This window comes from Sus scrofa, chromosome 11, assembly GCF_000003025.6.
Source record: "Sus scrofa isolate TJ Tabasco breed Duroc chromosome 11, Sscrofa11.1, whole genome shotgun sequence".
NCBI classification, from domain to species: Eukaryota; Metazoa; Chordata; class Mammalia; order Artiodactyla; family Suidae; genus Sus; species Sus scrofa.
Window position 1 is genome coordinate 32,215,482 of NC_010453.5, and position 20,305 is coordinate 32,235,786.

Consider the following 20,305-nt stretch of genomic DNA (forward strand, 5'->3'; position numbering starts at 1 on the left):
GTTTTAATCGACTAAAGGGATATATTTCAGAGTAGAGAAATGACATCTTGAGACCCTTTCATTCTCTCTGGGTGTTACAGCTGATATGGGCCTGTGTCAAGCAAGCTAAGAACAGTATGTGCTGTTCTGATGCCTGAATATTATAGGTGCAGCAATAACTAGCTTGCAGAGCTTCAAAGAGCAGAAACGATTTCAACCTTAATAACCCCTGTGGCATTTTTCAATTTTCCAGGCTGCCAGTCAAATGAATGCATGTCTGGGTTGGAGAAGAGACAAGAAAAGGAAAAGATTAACCTCTGAGATCCATGATACAAGCCCCATTGGCTAAAACTGGTCACATGTTAGAAAACCAACATGGGTAGAGATAGGTCTCTTTAAACACTGAGCTCCAACGTTAAAACAAAGGTTCTAGGAGAGAAACTGAGGTCTTCGGGTCACCTGGCTGAAATAATCTCGAAATATTAATCGTTCTTATTTTCTTCTTCCTCTAGATTGAAAGCAACCCAGCAGTATCCTCCTGATCTTCAAACTAATTAGCTCGAGATGCTTCTTAAAAAACCATAAACTATCTTTTCATATGAGATAGAACTCAGACCTGCCCCTGCCCAAACTGCTGGATCTCACTGAAGTGAGCAAGTAGAAATCTTGGGCTGGTGCCTTCCTCATATACAACTCTTCCCCCAGCTTCCTTTAGCTGTGGGGAAATTAACATCTCCCCCAGGAGATGAAGAACTCCTTATTACGGATGCTCTAAGAAATCTAAGATTACTTCTATTGCTAAAAGAGAAAAATACTAATTATACGCAGGATGAACTTGCTCAAAAGAAGCCATTGTGCAGGTAACTCACCATACCTTGACTTGTTGCTTACATTATCTAGTATCAAACATTTTCAAGTTTTCTTTCAAAGTGTATCTTGAGCCTCTGCTTTTACACTCAGTGCTCTTCCCAGAACCTTTATGCAAGCACTGTGTATTCCAAAAAATAAGATAATGAATCACCCATTTCTGGAGTAAGGTTCCTTGGAAGTAAGAGGAAAAACCATGAGGAAGAGTCTGCTGATCCTGTCAGAAATCACCAGTCCCAGCCCTTGAGTTTTGAACAGGGTCGCCATGATACTGCCAAGGGGCTGCTGACCTCAGGGCTGACTTCTCCTGATCGATCCTTTTCCATTAATTAATCAGTTTATCTATTCATTTATTCATCTGAGAAATATGTAATGAGTAAGTATGACCTACAGAATTCTGTGACAGATACTAAAGAAAAATAATAGATAAATGCAGTCCAAAAACATACATCTTACTCAGTCTGCCTTACCTTAATCTAATGTATTTCTTATCCCACCTGACCTCCTTTACCCACCCAAATGTCCCTCTAACCTACTTTCCTCACTGCCTCCAGGCCAGTGATATTTTCAAATGTAGCCTTGCTGTGTCATCCACTGTTTAAAAACATCACATTCTTCCCCTCACTGCAAGATAAAGACCAACCTTCTTAAAATGCTGTACAAGGTCCCTGGAAATCTTCAGCCATATCTTGTACCATTGTTCCTTCACATACTGTTTCCTCCATTCTGACCTTTTTTAAAAAAATAAACTTTTAATTTAAATAATCATAGATTTGTAGGCAAGCGGCATAGGTAATAGTTTTTATACACAGCTCACTCAGTTTTAGCTTTGCCTAACATTACCGTCTTTTATTACTGTGACATGTTTGTTAAAACTGAGATACTAACAGTAGCATATTACTATCAGCTAAACTCCATACATTATTTGGATCTCACCAGTTTTTCCATTAATCTCCTTTTTCTATTCCTGGATCCAGTCACCTTGCCCTTCTTTTAAATGCTTAACCTGTCAATATGGCCATTTTCTCACTTAAAACATTCTCTTACCCTCTCTCTTCCCCTGGGTTCTCTTGGCTTTGTGATTTCTACCCATTGTTCAGATCCTAGTTTGAGTCGCTTCCTCAGAGGAGCCTCTCTGAAGCCTATATTATGTGCTTTTATATAACCATGTGGACTTCCTTTGTGGCATTTTTCTCAATCTGTTATTATAACCTCCTTCATCCTATATCTCACTTTCATCATGTCTTCATTGATTAATGACTTTAAGCAATATTTAATTTTAACTTTGTGGTTATTTAGTTTTGTCCCTATTTGCCACTAGACTTTAAAGGCCATGAAAGCCAAAAGCTTGTCTGTTTTTCCTCATCATTTTATCCCCTGAGATTTAGCATGATGTGTGGCTTATAACATGTACTCAAAGAATGTGTTGAATTAATAAATGAATACTAATAATAATGAGTAAATGAATGAGAGTTAAGTGATAATAGGAGGAGACACATTACAAAACATCAAAATGCGTGACACAGACAATAGATGGTCACAGAGCTTCAAAAGAAGGAAAACATCAAAGTGAGAGGCAGAATTACAGGAAGACTTCATGAAAATAGAGGGAGGGGCTTTATTCATGCAATTAACAATTACCAAGTACTTACTAACTGCCAAGCCCTCAAAGTGAAGTGTTTTGTTCATTTTAAGCAAGGAAATAGTATGATTGGTGTGCTGTAAAAACAATGGTACAATATGGAGGGTGGATTGGAGAAGAAAGAACACAGGAAGTTTTTTTTGTTTGTTTTTTGTTTTTTTTTTGTAGGAAGTTTTTTTAAAAACAACTAAGATAATAATCTAGCTAAGAAATAGATCTCAAACTAAGGCAGAAGTTTGAGATAAAGATAAGGAAATACTGAGGAGCTCAATTCAACAAACACCTGGAAATAACAAATATTAAAATTAGAAATTCCCAGTAGGTTAAACAGCAACAAGAATGAGTTAAGAGTTAAAAATTAACATGGATATTTGGAAGACAGTGAGAATACTTCCACATGGGAAAAAAAGGCTCATGATGGAAGCAATGGAATAGAGATTTGGATAGATAAATTCTGCTTTTGAAAAGTCAAGGAGATTGGACTTTATTCTATTAGTAATGAGTCATTAAGCAATAATGACATGATGAAAGTGAGATATAGGATGAAGAGAATTCAGACAAAGGAAGGTGTCTTGAGAAGCTGCTGAAGAAATCTAAAGCACTTGCTTAGAGTGTTAGCATTAGAAACATAGAGGAAGTGACATACCTACAACATTTTTTAGAAGAAGATCAAGGGACAAGTACCTAGATCAGCATACTATGCAATATCTAGTACAGAGTATTTTACCCTCAATAATGTTATTTGACTTACTTTTCTTTATGGAGAAAACATCCTGAAAGATGAGTAGATTTTGAATATCCATAAATATTCACTGAAAGGCCTTTATATGACAGGTATACGGAGCATACCAAAAAATGTACATATGTGGTCGTCCTTTGAACTATCTTTTTTACCCTTAGCTTTCAGGAGAAAGGACTATATGTGATGTACTTCTGTGGCCATCCTCAAAGACAAGCCCCATGACCTCCACCTCCTGGCATTCACACTTAGTGTAGTCCCCTCCTACACTGTACTGATTTTAGTCTATAAGACCAGGGACCTAGAGCAGAAGTGATGGTTTAGCATTTTCCAGAGTACATATAAAAGATGGCATCTTCTGTCTTGGCTTTCTCTCAGATCGCTCATGCTGGAGAAAGCCAGCAGCTGTCATGAGGACATTTAGGACACCTATGAAGAGGCACACGTGGCAGGAAGGGAAACCTCTGGACAACAGCCAGTGAGGAACTGAGTCTTGCTAACCACAACATGAGTGAGCTTGGAACTGGGTTCTCTGGCTCCAGTCAATCCTTGATATGACTGCAGCTGTTTCCAACAGCTTGAGGGCGGGTTGAGACATGAGCCTGAACCCAGCAGCTAAACTGCTCCCTGTTTCCTGCCCCAGAGAAACTGTGAGAGATAATAAATGTTTGCTGTTTCAAGCTGCTAAATTTGGGGGTAATTTGTTACACAGCAATAGATAACTAAAGCAACTTCCTACTACCAAGCATTGAAAACTAGCAAGGAAATCATGTTTTCATCTTAGCTGCCAAGTAATACAGGCTAAATACTATTCTTAATTTGAGTCGCTTTTCTCAATCTAGAGTTGTTAATTTTTCTTCTCCCCTCCCCCCTTTATTTTTTGTTTCTCACCTTTTGCTTTTTGTCCACCTATTTTTGTTTTATTCTACTTTTTTATTACAAAGCTCCTAAAGTCTTTTTTGGAAATAGATGCAGGATAAAACAACAAAGCAAAAACAGGAGGCTTTAAGACAGGATTCCAGCCACCGTCAGAGAGATCACAATCTCACTGGAGTGAAAAGAGATCAAGTAATGTGACACTGTCTATTACTAGTGTAATAGTAGTACCACAGAGAGATTACCATTGGAATTCAAAGAAAGGGGGTACCAGAAAAGTTGTATTTTAGGTCAAGTTCCCCAGAAGCAGACTTTCAGATATTATTTGCCTTATTAACGTGCCCTCAAAATAAACTGCTAAGGAAATGAAGAAAGCAGGACAGGGAAGGGGAAGAAGCTTCCAAGTCCCATGGAAGATGGCTTTGAACTGATCCTGCATGAGAAATATGGAATGTAAGAACATCTGAGAAAGAATCCCAAGCTTTTACACTTCTATACCAGTCACCTGTTGGCCACAGACCTCTGAAAGACAGGATGGCTCCCAGGCATGCCAACTCTCAGCAGTGCCCCTTGAACATACAGGTAAAGTGCCTGCAGTAGCCTGAGGGAAGTCCTCTAAAGAAAGCTGCAGTTGTCTGCAATCAGAAGGAAGAGGACATTGAAACAAAGGGAGAACACACAGAAATGGTAAAGAGATCTGAGAGCATCTGCATAGAGCACCAAGGTCAAGTTCCCTTCAAGAAGATGGCTCATCACCTATAATGAACCTTACAGGATAGATAGAATTGGGATAGACATGAAGGAGAAAGTACTTCGCAGAGTCTAAGTGAGAGGACTAACCAATTTCTACAAAACTGGCAGAACTTCTCAGGCAGGGATCTTGAGCCCACCTCCTATTTGAGCTATTAAAACACAATCATTTGTCTTTATTTTTTTAGTTTAATGTATTTTAACGGCAAACTTATATGAACAGCACAGAAGACAGACAACATTAAACACATGTACTTGCATGTAGGACAACTCAGTTAGAAAGTATGGTGAATGGATGGAATCTACTGTGGGATAAAAATGCTACAAACAACATTTAGTTGCAGTCAATAAGAAATTTACTTGTTTTAAAAAAATCCAAATGCTGGCTTTGTCCAGAAAAATTTAACAGGTTTGTTTATAATTGTTATAAAGTTAAACTGCTGAAACTTGTTCACTGAAACATTTTGACTTGCATTAATGCTTTATGTCCCCACATTTATATTAAAAATTCACATACAAATGGAAATGGAAAAACTGCCAATACCCGATTTCTGTCCCCTATTTTTCCACTTGCAATCATATACTTAGGTACATGTGACCCCATGGAAAAAAATATGTGACATTCAGAACTACCAATAACAGGAAGAAGAGAATTTTCTTTTTTTTAATGAAATGTTTCCCATCATAGTGGATTCTTAAGCACGTTGTCCACATATGCAGCTTGCTAACTGGATGTCTCTTGGCATAATTGTTACAGTTTGGCATGGATAGCACACAAGTTGGTGTCTTCAAAAAGGGCAACTAGATAGGCCTCACCTGCCTTCTGCAAATCCCCAATAGCTGCACACTGGAAGCACAGATCTGTTTTGAAGTCCTGAGCAATTTCCCACACCAGACGCTGGAAGGGAAGCTTGCGAATCAGAAGTTCAGTGGACTTCTTTTTTTTAAAATCATTTATTTATATATATATTTTTTTTCTACTGTACAGCATGGTGATCCAGTTACACTTACATGTATACATTCTTTATTCTAACATTACGTGTTCCATCATAAGTGACTAGACAGAGTTCCCAGTGCTACACAGCAGGATCCCATCCCGAAGGCAACATTCTGCATCTATTTACCCCAAGCTTCCAGTCCTTCCTGATAACGTCTAATTTCAGAGAGTGCCACAGTACCAGGCCTGTAACTATGAGGTTTCTTCATCCCTCCAGTAGAGGGCGCACTCTTGCGAGCGGCTTTTGTAGCCAGTTGCTTCCTTGGTGCTTTACCACTGGTCGATTTGCAGGGGGTCTGCTCTGTACAAGCAATGGTATAGAGACCTCCCTACTTACCCACTTCTCCTTCTGCTGGAGCTCAGAGGCAACCTAGAGCAGCGCTGTCGTTGGCGAGCGACAGGGCCCAGAGGCGGCTGCAAACACCTCTTTTGTCTTTAGAAAAGAGGTAGTGAGTGGTTAAAAACAACAACAACAACAAAAAACTCTCATGCTTCTAAGTCCCAACAATGCTACTTTTCACGCATTCTGTTTCTAAAATACAAATACAACATAAGACTCTGAGCTAAATTTTAAGTAAAAAGAAAACCTGGTGGATGAGGAGGAGACTTCCTAAAGAGTTTTACTTTTATTATTATCATTATTCCTAGGCTTCTGAAATTTGAAGACTATTTCAAATACAAGCTTTGTTTTGTCTTGTTTTAAGAATTTATCACCAACAAGCAAAGTGCTATAGTAGCTTTTCCTCCTATATACACTTTAGGATTAAGTCTAACTTTATCTGGAGTTGAACATGAAGGCATAAATCATTAAGCCTCTGCTTGCCTGATCAAGAGCCTATCTTTCAGAAAAATCAGGCGTCTGGGGGGGCTGCCGTTCACAGAAGCTCTATTTTCTCGCTCTCCATCAGGGTTGCAGACACCTCTCCCCAAGGACTCATCAACTGCCAAACAAAGAGGAAGGCAGGTCAGTGACACCAAAATCTGCAGCTTCAGCAGCTTCTGAAGTTTCTGACCAGAAAAAATAAAATAAAGAGAGAGTTAAAAAACACACAATTTCAAAGGAACTTTAACAAACCGTCTCAGAATTCACAGATTACATTCTGGAGAGGAGACTTTCAGAACACTATAACAAGCAAGTTTCTGGTGCTCTAATGATAGGCTACCAACCAGCCTGGGTAGATACTGGTCATTATTGTTTTATTAGCTAGAGTCCACTTTTGTGTGCTCTTCTCTCATTTTAGACCAAAGGATTTCTTCATGACATTTGTTGTCATATTATCGTGACTTAAATGTGGATGAGCTATACCAAAAGATTCATATCTATAGAATGTAGGCACTGCCTTCTGGTTGAGTATTTATCTTTCAGTGTGTCCCCAGGTATCTTAGTACTTTGGCAATACCAATTTATACCATCATATGATAGAATTCCAACCCAAAAGAGAAACCACTGCATGGCAGGTTGTTGCTCATTTTACAGGTGATAAAGCTGAGATTCAGAGAGGTCGAATACACCTGATTAAGACCACATTAACCTTTAGTATCAGCCCCTCACCTGTCTCTATCCAGAGCTTTTCCAGTTATACCACCGTTCAACTAAGAAGGTTGGAGACCAATTGACACTCCACAGTGGTGCCATATAAGATGTAGAGGATCTTCTGAGTACAAGATGCAATGCAGTGAAACTTTGATAGATGAGATGAAAATCAAACTCTATCACTTCAGCTCTGCATGAGAGAAGGCTATCAGGCAAGGCTCTTTGGGTCTGGATGGATGGAGGGAGAGTGACTACAAGCTAGGGACCGAGATGGGGTAAGCACTGCAAGTGGGGTGGGCTGAGCTAGGTTTTTCAAGCTTCCTATGGATAGGCTAATTTGAATAATTCCTAAGGTTCCAGGGCATAGGGGCTGTCCTAGTTGGATGGCATCTGGCTCTGGGGTGATTAGAAGGGTGCATAATAGCCCTGGAGTGTGAGAGTTCCATAAGGGAAATGGTTGGGTACAGACTTAACCAGTTGTTCTGTGAAGAGGAACTGACCAGCCTGTAGGCAAAGCTTTAAAATTGGTAAGCACATCATCTCCAAAAAATTATGTTACAAGTGATTATGAAAAAAAAAGAGCATTAGGCCTATGCCAAACCACAGATATTCATAGAAGCAGCTGTGTGGGAAAAAAAAAAATTAAACAACACCATTAAGAATCAAAAGACCTGGGGTTGAGCCCCTCGGCCACTCATTTGCTGTGTGGCTTTAGGCAAGTTATTTAACTTCCTCTGTACCTCAGGCTCTTCATCTGTGCATTGAGAATTCATATAAGTCACCTCATAGGATCATAGTGGAGATTAAATATCATAAGGCATATCTAACAAATACACATATTTCATATGTGTATAGAAAACATAAGGTTGTAAACAAAGGAATTTTCACCTAATCACAGATACCATACACACGTAATGATATCAAAATATTTTTAAAGAACCATACTCTTATCTCTACGTATACACACAATCCTTCTAACTCTCAGGGAGCATCTTTTTACTACCAAATAGACAGAGCTATAAATTGTAGATTCTTGATATAATAGATCAAGATAACTCCTTCCAATGTGTTATGTTCTATTGCCTCAAAATAATAAACTGCCAAGACAATATCATGCATCATATTAGTGGCAGATTATTCAGTGAAACTCCCAAAGAGAGGAACTTGCAACTCACAGACAGACACTAGGTTTCATCCTTTGTTAACTCATCCTTCTTTTTATAAAGTCCTGAGGTTCAGAGAGTAAGAAAAACCTTAACTTACAGTAATCAGAAAACGACATGATTCATGAAAACACTCCAAGTTCTTGGAAACAGAAAACTTTAAAATTATCAAGGGTAAAAGCAAGAGAAAAATAAATCATTTTGAACTTAGAAGAACTACTTTGGGGGCCAAGATTTATAAGGGGTATCAAGGAATGGGAGTTCAACTATAAAACATTCAGAATTCTTTTCCAGACTTCAGAAGTTTTCAATGATTCTCAGTTCATTTTCCTCAGGAATCTTGATTCTTTTGATATCAAAAAAAAGAGACTCAAATTGGCCTCACCACCGATTCTTCCTTATTAAAGTCTCTTCCCTCATCAGAAATTGGCGGTAGAGCAGACCCCCAAGGAATGAAAAGTTCTGTCAGTTAAAACCCTTGTTCACATTTTCTCAAGTGGTGAAAGGGAAGACCTCAATAGTTTCCAAGAGACAGAGTTCTTCTTTTGTGTCTTTTCTCCACAGAAACAAGACCCCAGTGAATTATTTAACTACATTTTTTTTCAGTGTCCCAGTGCATATACTTTTAAAATGCTTATGAAGCAATAATACACACAGACCGTTCCAGAACAGCATCATTTCTTTTTTTTTTTTGTCTTTTTGCTATTTCTTGGGCCACTCCCGCGGCATATGGAGGTTCCCAGGCTAGGGGTTGAATCGGAGCCATAGCCACCGGCTTACACCAGAGCCACAGCAACGCGGGATCCAAGCCGCATCTGCAACCTACACCACAGCTCACGGCAACGCCGGATCATTAACCCACGGAGCAAGGGCAGGGATCGAACCCACAACCCCATGGATCCTAGTCGAATTCGTTAACCACTGCGCCACAACGGGAACTCCAGAAGGGCATCATTTCTAATGAAGTCCAGCTCAAACAGAGATTTCCAATCATTATTCACAAATCCCAAATATTTAAAGGCATCTGATTACAAATGCATAAAAGCTCTCATAATGTGTTTTTTACTTGTCTACAACCTTCAAACTCCTGGGAGCCTCCTACCTCCCTAGTCCAAGTACGTGCACTCTCTTACCACTCACCCGTCTAATAAGAATTCCCCTCCTTTATAGGTGGCCAGACGAGGTCATGTAATAGGCAAGAACAAATCTGGCTCCATATCAGATCTGTTTCTTTTACTTTAACCTTTGTATTCTATTGATTTTGCTTCAAGTTTAAGAATGTTGCCTATAGCCTGAAAAATACATAATACAAATATACATTCTCCAGGTTCTGACCTTTAAGGATATGACACTTCCATTCACATAGAGATGAAAAGTTGCAGAACAGAGCATAACATTTGTCTTTTTGGAGGTTTACTGGAACATCCTCTTCTGACCTACCTAACTATGAGAACAAAGACTTCAGACACCAAGAAGTTTGCGACAACCAACCACAACCTTCCCCTCAGTATAGCAAGCCTGAATTCTGACTTGGGTAAGTTGGTTCTCTGGGACATTAGTCCACATGGTTGGCTATCCTTCTCCTCTTTCATTCAGCTGTTTTGGTAGACTAGCTAACAACTCTATAGTGCTTTTTATATGCCAGGCACCTTCCCAAGTACTTTACAGAAATCTCATTGAATAATCACAACAAGCCCAAAAGTCAGGTACTCTTATTTCCAGGCTCCTGGCTTTCCAAATAAAGTCATTTTTCCTTGCCCCAACACCTCATCTCCCAATTTATTGGCCTGTTGTGTGGCGAGCAGAACGAGCTTGGATCTAGTAACAGTCACACATCCAATTCTGGTGACACATCTAGCCCCTGGCAAGGGGAATTAGACCCCTACACTTGGCATAAACAGGTCAGGATTTATTGCTGAATCATGTGGGGAAGGGAACACTGAACACATTAAGTTCTAAAATGGATGTTGGGTAGGAACCAGCAGGGTCTGTTAGCATCGTCATTTCCCAAGTACTGCACTTACCATTATTTTATCTTCAAATACCCATGAGATATTTATTACTACTCTCAGTTTACATATGAGAAAACAGTTGTAGAAAGAATCAATAACATTCCCAGTAGATTAACGATAAGCCCAAGGTCACATCATTTTTTTTTTTTTTTTTTTTTTTTTTTTTTTTTTTTTTTTGGTCTTTTGTCTTTTTGTCTTTTTTTTGTCTTTTTTTTTGTTGTTGTTGTTGTTGCTATTTCTTGGGCCGCTCCTGGCGGCATATGGAGGTTCCCAGGCTAGGGGTTGAATCGGAGCTGTAGCCACCGGCCTACGCCAGAGGCACAGCAACGCAGGATCCGAGCCGCGTCTGCAACCTACACCACAGCTCACGGCAACGCCGGATCGTTAACCCACTGAGCAAGGGCAGGGACCGAACCCGCGACCTCATGGTTCCTAGTCGGATTCGTTAACCACTGCGCCACGACGGGAACTCCCACATCATTTTTCATAGTAGAGCCAGGAACTACAGCTAAGTTTGTCTGATTCTGAATCCCTTGCAATTACCTGGTGTGCTGAACTTTGCAGTAAAAACTTCAGCAGCTATGGTTTCTGCTGGATGATCATAATGAGTTGCTATTGAATTACCCATTCATCTTCCTTGAAAGTTCTGGGCAAACAACAGATGAAAGCTATGAGTTTAGACACTTTTTAGTTATCCCCAAATCAGCTCACCTCAGATTCAACTCGGATTCACCTATATTGAGATTGTTCAACAAAAATGGTCATACAAAAGAAACGGAGGGAACTAGAGGGTTGCCATGAAGCACTGAGAACAATAGAGTTAGTAGGAGGAAATACCAAAATATCATTGATTAGCTGGAGAAAATGTTCCTGTTCTGATCCTCACATGCTGATACCACAGATGGACCCAGCTTAGCTTAGGCACGCTCTGTGCTTCAGCTGTTTACTTAAGCAACACCAGGGTTCTCAGAAATAGTTGCTATGCCAACCAGCCCCAGGACTGTATATGCATTCATGACCAAGGCTTATTCTTAGGGCTTTGTTACCTCTCTTTCAAAAGTTTGAATCTCTTATTGCTAAACTGCTTGCATTCATGCATTACAGCCTCTGATAGGCAGCTTCCTTTTCTCCAGCAGGTGAAAAACCCAAGTAGAGGTTTGCAGTCTGTGCAGAGCAACATTTTGACGTCACAATTTTATAGTCAGGGACTAGACTGTTCTTTTTGCTGGAGCATCTGAAGGTTTGGTGTTTAGATGATAAAGGGCAGGGCAGTTGCCTTTTGTCATCTATTATTAATTGTCACATGTGTGCATTACCACAGAAGAGCTCAGAGGGGAAGTAAAGTGTGCTTTGAGGTGCCATGATTATTGTGCTTTTTAAATTTCTTTTCCGTGGTTTTAATGGGACACATTTCAGAAGAGCATCAGCCAAAAAATTTGGCCAATAAATCCAACTCAAATCTCTTGCCACAGCTGCATTTAAATAAACCTGTAATGTTGAAAGCTGAAGAGAAAGCTCTTTAATTACCTTTTCTCCTGTTTATGTTACTTTGATGGCTTTTGTTCAAATACATCTGAATTTTCAGTCTGTTTATTTTCTAATTATTGGATGACTACAGGCAGCATTGCCATTTCAATTAGACTTTGATGGCTGATAAAACCGTTGTTGACAGGGAGTATACGAATGAATTTGGGGAAACCAGATTAGTGATGTTTGTGTTGTTGCATTTAAATAAAACCAAATATCCTGGTAGCCATGTGATCAAATCTGAAAAAAAAAATTCATAAAGAGAAAAAGCAGCTCTGTGAGAAAATCAGGTTTTGCTGTTTCCTGTGGAGACATCATTTTAAATCCTCAAGTGTGCTGCCACTTCTTCTTCAAATAGATTATAAACCCAAAAAAACAATCATATAATCTCTTCTGACAAGAGGCTTGCAGGTAGACAGATTGCTTTAAAGGAGAAAGACGTAAAACGAAAGTCAAGATCTAAATATTGATAATACGTGCTAAATCCATTTGAATTGATATGGTAGAGAAAGTGTGGTGATAAAGCTCGAGGGGTTAAAACTTTATGTTAACTCAAAAGATCAATACCTAGGGAAGAAGAAAACTTGGAAACTTTTCCATCTGCAATTAACAACTGAAATATACATGGCAGATGAGGCAGAGAAGAAACAGGCTATTTCCAGGGAACAGACCCTGCTGGAGCAGGGCTCAGGCTTGCTTTGTTATCGATGTAACAACCGTGTGAATGACAATCTTGAAGTGCTAAAATATTTGCAAAAAGGAATGGAAATCTGCTGTTTCTCCCAAGTCATTTAAGCAAAGCCAGCGAGTTAAAACAAAACACAACCATGTGTGGTTGGCCAAACCGAACAGAAACTAACATCCACACAGGGTGCCACTATGCCCCAGGCTCCTCGCTGTGCCAAAACACAGCCTCCCAGCTTGGAACGTGTTTTCCACACAGCTGGTCAAGGGCAGAGCTGGGATAAGGACCCAGGAGTGACTCTGATGCCTGTGCACTTGGCCATTTGGCAATGGCAGGCTATCTAGTTTGATTTCACCTTATAAAATATTCACTTTATTATCTACTATTTTCTCCTTCTTCCCCTCCTTGTTTGAGCAGAATTTGATGTCTTCACTAGGAAAGCTCAGCCAGGATTGGAAGTGAATAAGAAGCACTGCTTACCATCTAGGGGTTCATGGACAAAGCTTGATTTTAAACATCTGGATGGACACAATGGTTGGCTACCCTTCTCACATCTCATTCAGGTGTTTTGATAGAGGAGAGCAACACCATCTAAAAATTCTATTGTGCTTTCTATTTGCCAGGTGCTTTCCTAAGCGCTGTATAGATACCTCATTTAATCATCACAACTCCAAAAGTCAGCTACTCTTATTTCTATCAGGCCCCTCTTACAGATAGGGAATGAGAGGGCAGAGAGAACTCTCAGATACTAAATAAAAGCCAGAATCTGATCTAATTTCTTGCTCCAGACTGACTCCTGCCTGACAATATTTACTGAGCCTGAGAGGATAGTGAATGGGCACGTATCCTGCACGTATAAGTGGTACCATCCCACATCCAGTACTTCCTAGGGTGCTTGCATTTTATTGTGTATCTCTGGTCCACTGAGCAGTAAAACAAATTTTCTTTTCTAATATCTGTTGTTTTTCCTTATTACTGCTGCTGATAATTGGCCTGATAAAAATTTGTTTCTAATTGTTATACTGTAGAGTATTTCTAACATTTCCATACCCCAGATTTATGCATAATATATTTCTACCCTGTTTCAAAACTAAATTGCCTATATTCTCTAATTTCACACAAAGGAAACAACTCTAGAAAACTAACATCTACTTGTAATGCTCTCTATACCTACTGTTCAAATGCGCACAGCATTTCATTTGGTCCTCACAACAAATCCATGAAGTAATATATGTATTATTTTTTCAAAGTGAAAGGCAAAGAATCGGCCATGGGAAAAGTCAAGCAGGCTTGTCCATAACAACTGTTGAATAAGTCAGACAAACTACTTAAGATCCTAGGGAGGCTAGGCAGAGGTATTTTAGCCAAGAAATTATGATTATTGTATTCTGAATACCATAGCATGGGCTGTGGGGAGTTAGATATGGAGGAGAAACCAAACTCTCTAACCTTGAAGGACTTATAATTTATAACTTATAAACATATAAGTTCATATAAATAAGAACAAGATTTGACATAGCTCCATCTTATCTGCCAGTAAAATACTTGAAAAAAGTGACTTTCTGCTAATCTAATATGTGCTAGATTATTAACATAATTTTTGCTAAAAAAATTATTAAAATTATGTTGAGGAAAGAATAAATATCACAATGGAATCATTGGGTAAGATTTTCAAACAGAAAAGAGGGTTACTATTGATGGGTAGAATCATGTTCTAGTTTGCGGAGCTGTTGTAATCCATTTGCTGCTGGAAGCTAGAAGTAACTTTAGAAAAGTTTCCATTGCATGAATTCAGAACTGAGTTCTGAAATGTAAAGTGGTGATGGAGTTTGAAGGGAGCGGGTTCTTATGCAACCAGTCTAAGAAGTTAGGAAACATAAGCACTGCACTCTGGGTTTCCTGTTCAGTAGTACGGCTGTATTGGAGAACAAGAAAGTTTGATAATGATAAAAATTCTATATTGTATTTCAAGTATGAAAATAACCACCTTTACCTGTTCTTTGTTTAATTTTATTGGAGTATAGGTGATTTACAGTGTTGTATTAGTTTCAGGTGTACAGCAAAGTGAATCAGTCATATGTATAAATATATTCATTCTCTATTTTCCCATATAAGTTACTACTGACTATTGAGTAGATTTTCCTGTACTATACAGTAGGTTCTCATTAATCATCTAATTTTTCCAATTCTTCCTTCCCCCCAATGGTTTCACCTATGGTAATCATGAGATTGGTTTTGAAATCTGTGAGTTTCTGTTTTTTAAATAAATTCATTTGTATCTTTTTTATTAGATTTCACATGTCACATCATATTATATTTGTCTTTCTCTGCCTGACTTACTTCTCTTAGTATGATAATCTCTGGTTCCATTCATGTTGCTCAAATGGCATTATTTCATTCTTTTTATGGCTGAAAAATATTCACATTTTCTTTATCCATTTCTCTGCTGATGGACATTTTAGTTGCTTCCATATCTTGGCTATTGTGAAGAGTACTGCAATGAGACTCCTCCCTCCTACCCTCCCTCTCAATAAATATGACACATTTACAGTAATAGAACAAAACAACACCAACCCCAATGGACTGGGTTAGGGTGTACATGTGCGAGCTACCTGGGGAAAGGAAAGCGAGCTGACTCTTATCAACATGTTGTGACAGAACCTGGCAAACATCTCACCAAAGTACCTAAAGGCTAGACCCAGGGGTTATTTCATTAAAATAGCTGTTTTCTGCTTTTAGTTTCAATTACATATGACAGTTTACCTCAACATAGCCTACAGATAAATTATGATTTAGAACCTGAGGAGGAGTAAAATGTTACATATCTTGTCAGAATTTTGTTTAGTGCAAACTTTAAAGTCTTACTCTTAAGTAGTGTATGGCCTTAAGAAAGTATGCCAATTTCTCTGGACATCTATTTTTCACCTATAAGAGATGGGATTGAATTGGGAAGAGATATAAACTTCAATATCAGCTAAAACCGTAATTTCCGGCACTATGACATGCAAAAATGGTTTTGCAACACACATTGTATGACACTGATGAGCTTTTCTGCAGCTCCTCTTCCATCATGAAATAAAGGGATTCTATCCAGTAAATAGTACTATGGTTTAATACTTAAACACACAATTATTTTTTCTGTATTATTACTAGGATCTTGTTTATATTTAAAAAATTATGCTTTCTTCCTTGTCTTCAAATATAGTAGTTTCTTCACATTGGGTATTCAAAAGAAAGACAAATGCGGAGTTTTTAGAAGGAAGATAGCTTATATTCTGTTTCAAGTCAGTTTCATCTTTTAAGTCTTGCATGGCATTGCATTTTAGGTCTCACATGATGTATTGGTAATCAGACTTCAAACTATCCAGAGGAAAAAAATCACTTCATCTCTTTTCTCTCCTTTTCTACTCTCCCATTTATAGGAGATGTGATGAAGGGAGGGGAAAGGAAAAAGAGAGAAAAAGAAAGAAGAGAAGCTCTTTTTCAGGTTTTGAACTATTGCAATTGAAATAGAAATTCTTACAAAAACAGCTTTCTCTGCAAACAGAGGGAGCTGGGAGTCTAGTCCTTCTTGAGAGCATGTTTCTTGCCTTTCCTCCTCCTCCATGCTGATTGCTCTGTCCACGATTTCACCCCTGCTCTCTATAATCTCTCCACTCTCAACCCGGCTTTGTTTTTTTAGTGTTCTCCCTGCCCTCAGCATCTCTTCCATGATTGCTCTGACCCCCTTGGCTCTCTCCAAGCTGCCTCTGCTCCTCCTCCGTTATCCCTCTCTTCTATGTTAGTAACCCCTTCCGTGCCCTCCTCTGCTCTCCCTGCCCTCCACCCATTCTTGTGCTCTTTCTGGCCTCTGAAGATTTTCTTGTGATCAAGCTTCTTGGTTTTTCTCTGATTTCTCTGCCCTCTCTGGCTTTATCAGCTTTCTTTAGAACTCAGAAGACCTTAAAAGGTTCAGAGATTAATTTCAGTTTGGATAAGCACCCAAACTTGTGAGTGCTTACACCAATTCTTTACTAAAAATCTCACTGGGAAGTTCAGCCTTATAAAAAGTTCAAGTACTTAGAAGTTTATCAAGAGAATTATTTCCCCTCAAACACTGGACTTTCTGCTTCTAATTGCAGGTAAGATGAAAAGAAGATGGCCAATGCTATGAATAGATTATCTTCTTTCATTGGGCATGGGCAATATACATGACTGGAAAACACAGTGAGATTCTAAGGAGGGCCTCAAGAAAGCATTTTTTTTAAATAATGATTTTTATTTTCTCCATTATAGCTGGTTTATAGTATTCTGTCAATTTTCTAAGCACAGAAAGGTGACCCAGTCACATATAAATGTATACATTCCTTTTTCTCACATTATCATGCTCCATCATAAATGACTAGATATATTTCCCAGTGCTACACAGTAGGATCTCATTGCTTATCCATTCGAAAGGCAACAGTTTGCATCTATTAACCCCAAATATCCAGTCCATCCTGCTTCCTCCCTCTACCCCTTGGCAACCAAAAGTCTGTTCTCCAAGTCCATGAGTTTCTTTTATATGGAAAGGTTCATTTATGGCATATATTAGATTCCAGATATAAGTGATACAGTATGGTGTCTTTCTCTTTCTGACTTACTTCACTTAGTATTAGCATCTCTAGTTCCATCCATGTTGCTGCAAATGGCTTTATTTTATTCTTTTTTATGGCTGAGTAGTATTCCATTGTGTATACACACACACACACACACACACACACACAAATATATTCCTAATCCAATCATCTGTTGGTGGACATTTAGGTCGTTTCCATGTCTTGGCTATTGTGAATGGTGTTGCAATGAACATGTGGGTGCATGAGTCTTTTTAAGGAAAGTTTTGTCTGGATATATGCCCAAGCGTGGGATTGCTGGGTCATGGCAGTTCTATGTATAGTTTTCTAAGGTACCTCCATACTGTTTTCCGTAGTGGTTGTACCAATTTACATTCCCACTAAGAGTGCAGGAGGGTTCCCTTTTCTCCACACTCTCTCTGGCATTTGTTATTTGTGGGCTTATTAACAATGGCCATTCTGACTGGTGTGAGGAGGTACCTCATGGTAGTTTTGATTTGCATTTCTCTAATAATCAATGATGTTGAGCATTTTTTCATGTGCTTGCTGGCCATCTGTATATCTTCTTTGGAGAAATGTCTATTCAGGTCTTTTGCCCATTTTTCCATTGGGTTGTTGGCTTTTTTGCTGTTGAGTTGAGTAAGTTATTTGTATATTTTAGAAATTAAGCCCTTGTCAGTTACATCATTTGAAACTATTTTCTCCCATTCTGTAAGTTGTCTTTTTGGTTTCTTTTGGGTTTCCTTTGCTGTGCAAAACTTGTCAGTTTGATCAGGTCTCATTTGTTTAGTTTTGCTTTTATTTCTGTTGCTTTGGGAGACTGACCTGAAAAAACATTTGTAAGGTTGATGTCAGAGAATGTTTTGTCTATGTTCTCTTCCAGGAGTTTGATGGTGTCTTGTCTTACATTTAAGTCTTTAAGCCATTTTGAGTTTATTTTTGTGAATGGTGTGCGGGTGTGTTCCAGTTTCATTAGTTTACATGCAGCTGTCCAGGTTTCCCAGCAATACTTGCTGAAAAGACCATCTTTTTCCTATTTTGTATTCTTGCCTCCTTTGTCAAAGCTTAATTGACCACAGGTATCTGGGTTTATTTCTGTGTTCTCTGTTCTGTTCCATTGGTCTGTATGTCTGTTTTGGTACCAGGACCACACTGTCTTGATTACTGTGGCTTTGTAATATTGCCTGAAGTCTGGGAGAGATATGCCTCCTGTTTGGTTTTTGTTCCTCAAGATGGCTTTGGCAATTCTGGGTCTTTCGTGGTTCCATATAAATTTTTGGATGGTTTGTTCTAGTTCTGTGAAAAATTTCATGGGTAACTTAATAGGGATTGCATTGAATCTGTAGATTTCTTTGAGTAGTATGGCCATTTTTACAATATTAATTTTTTCAACCCTGGAACATGGAGTATCTTTCCATTTATTTTTAATCCTCTTTAGTTTTCTTGGTTAATGTTTTATAGTTCTCAGCATAGAAATCTTTCACCTCCATGGTCAGGTTTATTCCCAGGTATTTGATTTTTTGGAGTGCAATTTTAAAAGGTATTGTATTTTTGTATTCCTTTTCTAATATTTCATTGTTAGTATATAGAAATGCAACTGATTTCTGAATGTTAATCTTATATCGTGCTACTTTGCTGAATTTGTTGATCAGTTCAAGTAGTTTTTGGGTTGAGTCCTTAGGATTTTCCATACATAGTATCATGTCATTTGCATACAGTGACAATTTTACCTCTTATCTTCCAATTTGGATATGTTTTATTTCTTTTGTTTGTCTGATTGCTGTGGCTAGGACTTCCAATACTAAGTTGAATAACAGGGGTGAGAGTGGGAATCCTTGTCTTGTTCCAGATTTTAGTGGCAAGGCTTTCAGCTTTTCTCCATTTAATATTATATTTGCTGTGGGTTTGTCATAAGTGGCTTTTATTATGCTAAGGTATGTTCCCTCTATACCCACTTTGGTAAGAGCTTTGATCATGAATGGATGTTAGACTTTGTCAAATGCTTTCTCTGCATCTATTGAGATGACCATGTAGTTTTTTACTTTTCTTTGGTTGATGTGGTGTATGACAGTGATTGATTTGCATATGTTGAACCATCCTTGTGTACCTGGGATGAATCCAATTTGGTCATGGTGTATAATCTTTTTATATGTTGTTGAATTCGGTTAGCTAAAATTTTGTTGAGAATTTTTGCCTTTATATTCATCAAAGATATTGGCCTATAGTTTTCTTTTTTGGTATTATCTTTGCCTGGTTTTGGTATTAGGGTGATGGTAGCATCACAGAATGTCTTTGGGATTGTTCCTTCTTCTTCAACCTTTTGGAGAAGATTAAGAAGGATGGGTATAATTTCTTCTTTGTATGTTTAGTAGATTTCACCTGTGAAGCCATCTGGTCCTGGACTTTTATTTGTAGGGAGTGTTTTTTATTACATATTCAATTTCGTTTCTAGTTATCAGTCTGTTCAGTTGATCTGCTTCTACTTGATTCAGTTTTGGCTGGCTGTAAGTCTCTAGAAAGTTACCCATTTCTTCTAGGTTATAAAATTTGTTGGCATGCATCTGTTGATAGTATTCTTTTATTTTGTGCGTTTGTGTATTTCTGCAGTACCCATTATGATTCCTCCTTTTTCATTTCTTATTTTGTTTATTTGACTTTTTTTCTCTTCTCTTCTTGGTGAGTCTGGCCAGAGGTTTGCCGATTTTTGTTTACCTTTTCAAAGAAACATCTCTTGGTTTTATTGATTTTTTTTCTATTTTTTTATCTCTATTTTATTGATTTCTTCTCTGATCTTTATAATTTCCTTCCTTCTGCTGACTTTAGGTTTTGTTAGTTCTTCTTTTTCTAATTCATTTAGGTGGTAGGTTAGGTTGTCAATTTGAGATTTTTTTTCTTTTTTGAGGAAGGACTATGTTGCTATGAATTTCCCTTTGAGCACT

General features: G+C 38.4%; 1 pseudogene; it reads right to left on the reverse strand.

The window, feature by feature from the left end:
- LOC100517052 lies at nucleotides 5,549-16,483 on the reverse strand (annotated as a pseudogene).